Genomic DNA, 6,369 nt, shown 5'->3' on the forward strand with positions numbered 1-6,369 from the left:
GTCTGGGTGAAGGGGGGACTCAGGTGCCCTGGGGTGGAGGGTGCTGTGTTTGAGCCTGGGTGGGGAGGAGCAAGGGGACCGGGATCCTCAGGGACAGGAGAGCGGGTGGAGGCAGTCCCGTTGTGGAGATGGGAGTCCCTGGGGATGCCCTCCCTGGCCCCACAGCATGGGCAGGGGGGGCATTGCTCCTCCAAGCTGCTCCCCTGGCTGCAAAGCCCTACAGCCAGGAGGACTCGGAGGCACTTTGCCCTGCCAGAGTGAGCCAGACCCCCTGACTGGAAGGGGAGCAGCAGGCAGAGCTCAGCTTAACTGGGCTAATTAGAGTGTAGGACCCCTGAGAGCATTCCAAAGGGCAGTGTATTTGGGATGTCACGTGTATCCCAGGTATTTTCCCTGCTTTATCCATTCCCTCTCCAGGGGAGCCCAGCAGAGAGAGCTGAAATTCAGGGCTGCAGGGGCCACCCCACCACCCACCCTCTTTCATTCCCATCACCTCTTGCCCTGGCCTTGCCCTGACTGATCCTCCACAGAGTTCAGCACTGGGGTGGGACCTGGAGCTGGGGGAGCAAATGGGGCCCCTACAGTGCCACGGCCTCTCTGTGGCCAGACTGCCAGTCCCAGCCCTGCTGCAGTCCTGATGGGCTAGCCAGGGCTGCTGGCTGGGAGCCAGGCTTGGCCTCAGTGACCTCAGTGACCTTGACCACACAGGGACCTGCCCCCCTCAGCCCCAGGCTGACCTGTGGGCAGAGCTGCTGGATGGTGCTACTTCCAGCCGTGGGGCCTGGATCCATCCTGGTGCTGCCAGCTGGTTCTGGCCCTGTTGCACCAGCTCTGGCTGGCTGTGCCTTCCTCCTCCTGGGCAGCAGAGGAGGATGGGCTGGCAGCTCTAAACTGACATTGGGCTGCTGTGTCCGGGTGGTCTCTGCTCCCGGGGTGAGGACCAGGCACCTCTTCATCTTCAGGTCAGTGTAGGGGAGAAGTGTGGCTACATCCCAGCCGCAGTTGCTGAAGTTTCCAGACACCACAGAAAACCCAAGCCCATGTGTTAGAGGGGTGGGAAAACAGCAGGTGAAGACACAGATGGGTGTTTATGAAAAGTTTTTGCGATGTGTCAGTTTTTAAGCCTGCAGTGGTGTTTTGCTGGCTTTCTGATGGAGTTAGGGTGGAAAGGTGTGGGCATGGCTTGTTTGGGCATGTGTCCATGGGAACATAATAATGGCTTCCCAGGTTTTAGATCAACTTCCAGTCCTGGAGGTAAGGCAAGAAGCCACTGATGCCATGATGATTTTTTGCCTTTTCTTTTATACCCCTTTTATACCCTTTTACAACTTCTGTATTCTTAGTGCTTTTTGCCTACGTTCTTGGACTTGTTTGTCAAGCTGAGAGACTCAACATTTTAGAAGCTTCGTAGCCAGGGATCAGTGTGCCCCAGAGCCCAAGGTCCTCTCCAGAACACATTCTGTAAACCAAGATAGAACCATCCATGGGAAGGCTCCTTGGGGAGGGGGGCTCACTTGAGCCTTTAATTGGGGAATCTTTGATAGATCTGCTAATTAGTAACACCTATAATGATATACCAGATCTTTTGGAGGGTACATTGCAGTTGGCATGGAGGTGCATTCAACCTGGACGTGTGCACCTAAGGATCCTTAAAATAAATACCAAGGTAAAATTCCCTTTTCCCTTCTAACTGTGTTTGACTCTTGATTTTAAGATCAGAAAAAGGCATCAACACCACCTGAGTGGCCCAGACCCTCAATCAAACCAGCTCCTCTTTGAGGGATGGTGGAAGGGAGCTCACTTCAGTCACTCTTTTTTGGGCAACCATGAATACAGGCAGGAGGTCAATTTCTGGAGAAGTGGCTGAGTGATCCTCATGGAATGTGACAGCACCTCACTGACCCCAGGGCCTTGCTCCCCTCCTGATATGAGCTGCACATCTGGACACAGAGCCACGAATCAGATGGATATCCTGGTTCATGGAGACATTTCCCCATGCAAGGAAATGTTCAGCACAGGGTGAAATGTCTCATGGTGCTCTCAGACCCAGGGAGCTCTCACTTCTGTGGCTGCAGCGATCAATCGCCTGCTCTGGCAGCAGGGTTGGCCTCAAACCCACTGCCACGGTGGCAGAGGTGGTGATGAGGAGGGGGTCCTTTCTCTCAGCAGACTGCCACTTCTAAACCCATCTTCTAACACAGACTGGCTTTGAAGGAAAGCTCCTGAGTATGCGTTTCATTAAGATTTAATAAAGCAGCTGCCTGCTCCTGAAGAACAAAATGATTATTAGACCCTTTATTGAGGATTAATAGCTATGTAATCAGCACGTATCTGGTTCCTACAGGCATCTATTACATAGCTTCCAAACCTCAGTGAATATGTTTCTAATTGGCTTTTAAGAACATGCTGTTGCTTTATTAAACCCTAATTAAATGCATATTGGGTGAAGTCCATTCAGAAGTGGTTATTGCGAACTACTTGTCATTACCTAATATGTGCAGCCTAATGGGCCTTCAGCTTATTTGCTCTGTTAATTATTAGATTTTATGGCCTTTGTTTGGGCTTTGTTTTTGTAAACTGGCTTGCATATGTTGTTTTCTTCCCTATTCAAAGCCTTCCCAAGAAATGGGTACTGCTGGACACCCAGGGACTGGTACTGGCTTTGATGAGCAGAGCAGACTGGGGGAGGCTCTCCCCATTCTACAGATTTTTTTAGGGGTGCTCATGTGTCTCCTGATTGCACTGGGCTCAACCCTGGTGGAAAGCAAGTCTTCAGGATGGGCTGAGGGTTTCAGGATGGGCTCCAGGCTGAACCATCGTGGGACCACCTTGGGGCTTGAGTGAAAGACCTTTAACAGGCTCAGCTGCAGCTTCCACTCGGGACCTGACAAACCCTCCAGCCTTGTCTAGATCCATTTCCTGCCAGGTGGAAGTGGTAGGTGGGGCAGCCACACCAGCCAGCAGCAGCCTCCTCCTTGGCTTGTCTTGGTGCCTGCAAAATGAGGGTGCTGGTTCTGCCTTCACACAGGCTCTGAGCTCCATCAAACCTCTGTTACACGTCTGCAAGCCTCTTTCCCAAAACCCTGTGAGCATAAATTGTAAGACACCCAGGACTGGGGGATGTGGAGGAGGTTGGAGTACAGACTCTGGCTGAACAGCAGGGCAAGGGATGCTGATGTGGTGTTTCAGCAGAACAGAAGTGCTGCATGCATGTCCAGTCAGCAAAATGCTAACGGGAGGATGCTGTGTTGAGCACCATGGCACGGCTGAGCTCTGGGAAACTGCATGGATTTTGGTTTGAAACCTATTTTCCCTATTTCTTTTTTTCTGGCAGTATCAGAACATGTATTTTCAGCAGATTGAGGACAGGCCATTTCCAGGGCAGGTTAGGGGAAAAGTGGCACTTTGTAATCTGCTGTTGTGTGGTGTTTTGTAAGGCAAAACGGAAAAGTCAAAATCAAGGGAAGTCACAATCAGCGTAAAAACGGTTCAGTTTGCCCAGATTGAGAGGGTTTTTTTACTTGTTGTTTGATTTTTTGTTTGTTTTGTTTTGGTCGGCTTTTTAAATTTTTTTTTTTTTTTTTTTTTTAGTGAGAGGAAGGAATTTCCCATTGTTGAAGAATTTCAGAAGCCCCCGGCATCTCTCAGAGGGGATGGTGCCAGCCCTGAGCACAGCATCCAGTCCCCATCCTTTGCCCCGCTCTGCTGCCCTGCTCTCCGGTGGGTCCGAGTACCGTTCTCGGGGCTCGGTGCCTCCCCGGCAGTGCCGCGGCTGCCCCGGGGACATCGGCCGCATCTCGGTGCGTGTGCCGGGCTCCGCGCTGGGTGGAGGCAGGTTGTCGGAGGCTCGGAGGGAGAGCGGGTCATCCTGGGCTCATCTCCAGCTGCTGAACCACAGAGGCAGCACTGCCAGCGGGTGCCTGACCCCCGTGCCCACACCACACGTGCTGCTCGGGCTGTCACCTCTGTCCCCGCTCCGACGCCTTGCCCGGGGCTAAGCTCAGCTCCCAGCCCCGCGCTGCCCTGGCCAGGCAGAGCACTCGGCCCCAGGGTTGGCTCTGGTAAAAGTCTCTGCCCCTGACAGCCGCCTCTTGATCCTCAGCTTCCTGCCACTCCGGATGCTCTGACTCATGGAGAATGAGCACCTCGCCCGAACTTTCACCTCCAACTTGAACCACCCCCAAGTCAAACTTGCTAATGCTTGAAGCCTTTGGTTAGTCCCCCTCCCCCCATTTTTTTTAGGTTTTCCAGCCTTTGTACTTTCTGCATCCCCGTTGGAAGCAAGGGTGCCAAAATACTTTGTAAAAGGCTGTTCTTGCAGTGCTTCCCAGACCTTCCCTCACTAGGAAATGCCGGAAACCGTGGGAGCAAGCCTGCTCGCTGGAGAGCCTCGGCGCAGGTTTTGCAGACCCTGGAGATCTGGAGAAGCTTGAACTTCCGCAGGCGTGGACCTCTCTCCAAAGCCAACAGGAACTCGGAAACTTTGGGGCCTTTTTGGTTTTTCTTCTCTCTAGACCTTGAATCTTTCAACTCAACCTTTGTGTTATATTTATATGTTGCATGAATATGCCCTTATTTTTCTAATTAGGGTCGCAAATTCCTCATTAAAACTGCCTGCAGGCCCATCTTGCTTGACTTAAGACCAAATCAGGGAGGTATCCAGGCTTGGAGCGGTGTCTCCTCACCCTCCTTCAGAGCCAATGGATGAAGAAAATGATGCAGACCCTGGAGTCAGCTCTCCTGGGAAAAGGGTTTCCCTTCCCTGTGGGAAAAGGGGAGAGCACACAGCTGAATGAAACAGCACAAAAGGCGTTAAGAGGCATCATCAAGAGAAGCCAAAGAGAATCTCCTTCTTGTCTCCTGCCTGAGCTTTGGTGGGGATGGAGATCCATGTGCTCTGCAGAGCCAGTTTGGTCTGAAATTTAAGAGCAACTAACCACTTGTTTGTTCATTTAATATTTTCCAATGACTTTGCTGCTGGCTATTTTATTTCAGTGGGTTTCCCCTTCCTTTAGATTTATCAAGATTTTCTTCTCCTTCCTAGAAAATGCACAGGAGAGGGGAGAGGAGAATGTTTCCTTTCCCATGGAAATGGCATTTGGCTTCTTACCTGCCCTGTGTGGGGCAAGAGGGAAAAATTTCAGCAAAGCTGGAAATGAGAAATTTTCACTTTGAAGTTTCCCTAAAAGAAGCAACACTTTTGGCAAATCTTTTTGGTCACAATTTCCTTTTGTTCCATTTGCAGCCATGGAGACAAGTCTCGGGGGGGGATTCCTGCTGACTGGAGCCCTGTTTTGGTTTGTTCCTGTTCCAGTGGCAGCACTGGGGCTGGGGGATGGCCTGGAGAGCCCTGAGCACCCTGCTGCTGCCCCAGGACATTCACCTGGCCACCATGGAGCTTTAGTGAAGGACAGATGCAGACTGTGGCAGGTTTGGCTGCTGGGCCCTGGCTGTGAGGCAGGGTGGGCACCTGGACACGTCCTCAGCTGCACCAGCCGTGTCCACCTGAGCCATGTCCATGGCTGCGGGCAGAGGACTGAGAGGAGAGAGGCACCGGCCCAGCTCTCCCCATCACCTCCCCTCCAGTGGCTGGATCCTGCCCAGCTCTTCCTGACCATGTCTGCACATCCATGCTGGCTGAGGGCTTGAGCAGTGCTCTCCCTGCAGCTTCTTTGGAGCTCTTCTCCCAGTGACGGGGTGCAGCTGGCTCTGTGTGCTGCCACACCGTGCTGTGAGCAGTGCCAGCAGCGTGGCCGCGGGGCGTCACCGCAGGCGGGAGGCGAGGGCAGGTCGGGTCACTCGAGCAGGGTGATCCCCTGAGCAGAGGCCCGGGCTGGGAGCAGCAGCAGGAGATGTGTGGCCATGGGCACCTGGGGTGAGGGGAGAGAAGCCCTGAGCCTGGTGGTGCTGGGAGGAGCAGAGTGGGGGCACACTGGGTCATGGCTTCTGGCTCACCAGCTGTCCTTTTCTGCAGCCTCTTCTGACCTATGCATGTGGCCAGCGATGTCAGTGCTATGTCCCTCTGGTGCCCACATCCCTCTGCTGACCCTGCGGGTTGCCCAGCTGAGGGCAGGCATGGCTGTGGGGGTCCCACCATGGAGGGGATCTGGATCCCTTCGTTCTCCTTCCTCCCTCAACATTCCCCTTGGCCATGGATCAGCTGGCGGGACCCAGCAAGTCCTGCAGCAAAGATGAGCAAAAAAAAAAATCTCCTTATGCCTGTAAAAGGAAGAAGGAGAGCACGGCAGAGACAGGCCGTCTGATACAGCTCCACTTTCGGCTGTGGAGGCGGGAAGCCTTTCGGACAGGATTTATTTTGTATAGTCTTCCATGAAAACTGGATCCCCCTCCCCTCCTGGCCCTGCCCGG

The 6,369-nt window shown here is 53.4% G+C and overlaps 1 long non-coding RNA gene across 1 annotated transcript in view; it reads left to right on the forward strand.

Annotated features, from left to right (window-relative positions):
• Window positions 1-5,211, forward strand: part of LOC138118970 (uncharacterized) — a 47,082-nt gene extending 41,871 nt beyond the window's left edge. Inside the window, exon 3 of the long non-coding RNA XR_011155341.1 lies at window positions 3,592-5,211. This is a non-coding gene — a long non-coding RNA (uncharacterized lncRNA). The remainder of the gene's footprint in view (window positions 1-3,591) is intronic.
• Window positions 5,212-6,369: the final 1,158 nt, after the last annotated feature.

The sequence above is a fragment of the Aphelocoma coerulescens genome, chromosome 14 (genome assembly GCF_041296385.1).
Source record: "Aphelocoma coerulescens isolate FSJ_1873_10779 chromosome 14, UR_Acoe_1.0, whole genome shotgun sequence".
Taxonomy (NCBI): Eukaryota; Metazoa; Chordata; class Aves; order Passeriformes; family Corvidae; genus Aphelocoma; species Aphelocoma coerulescens.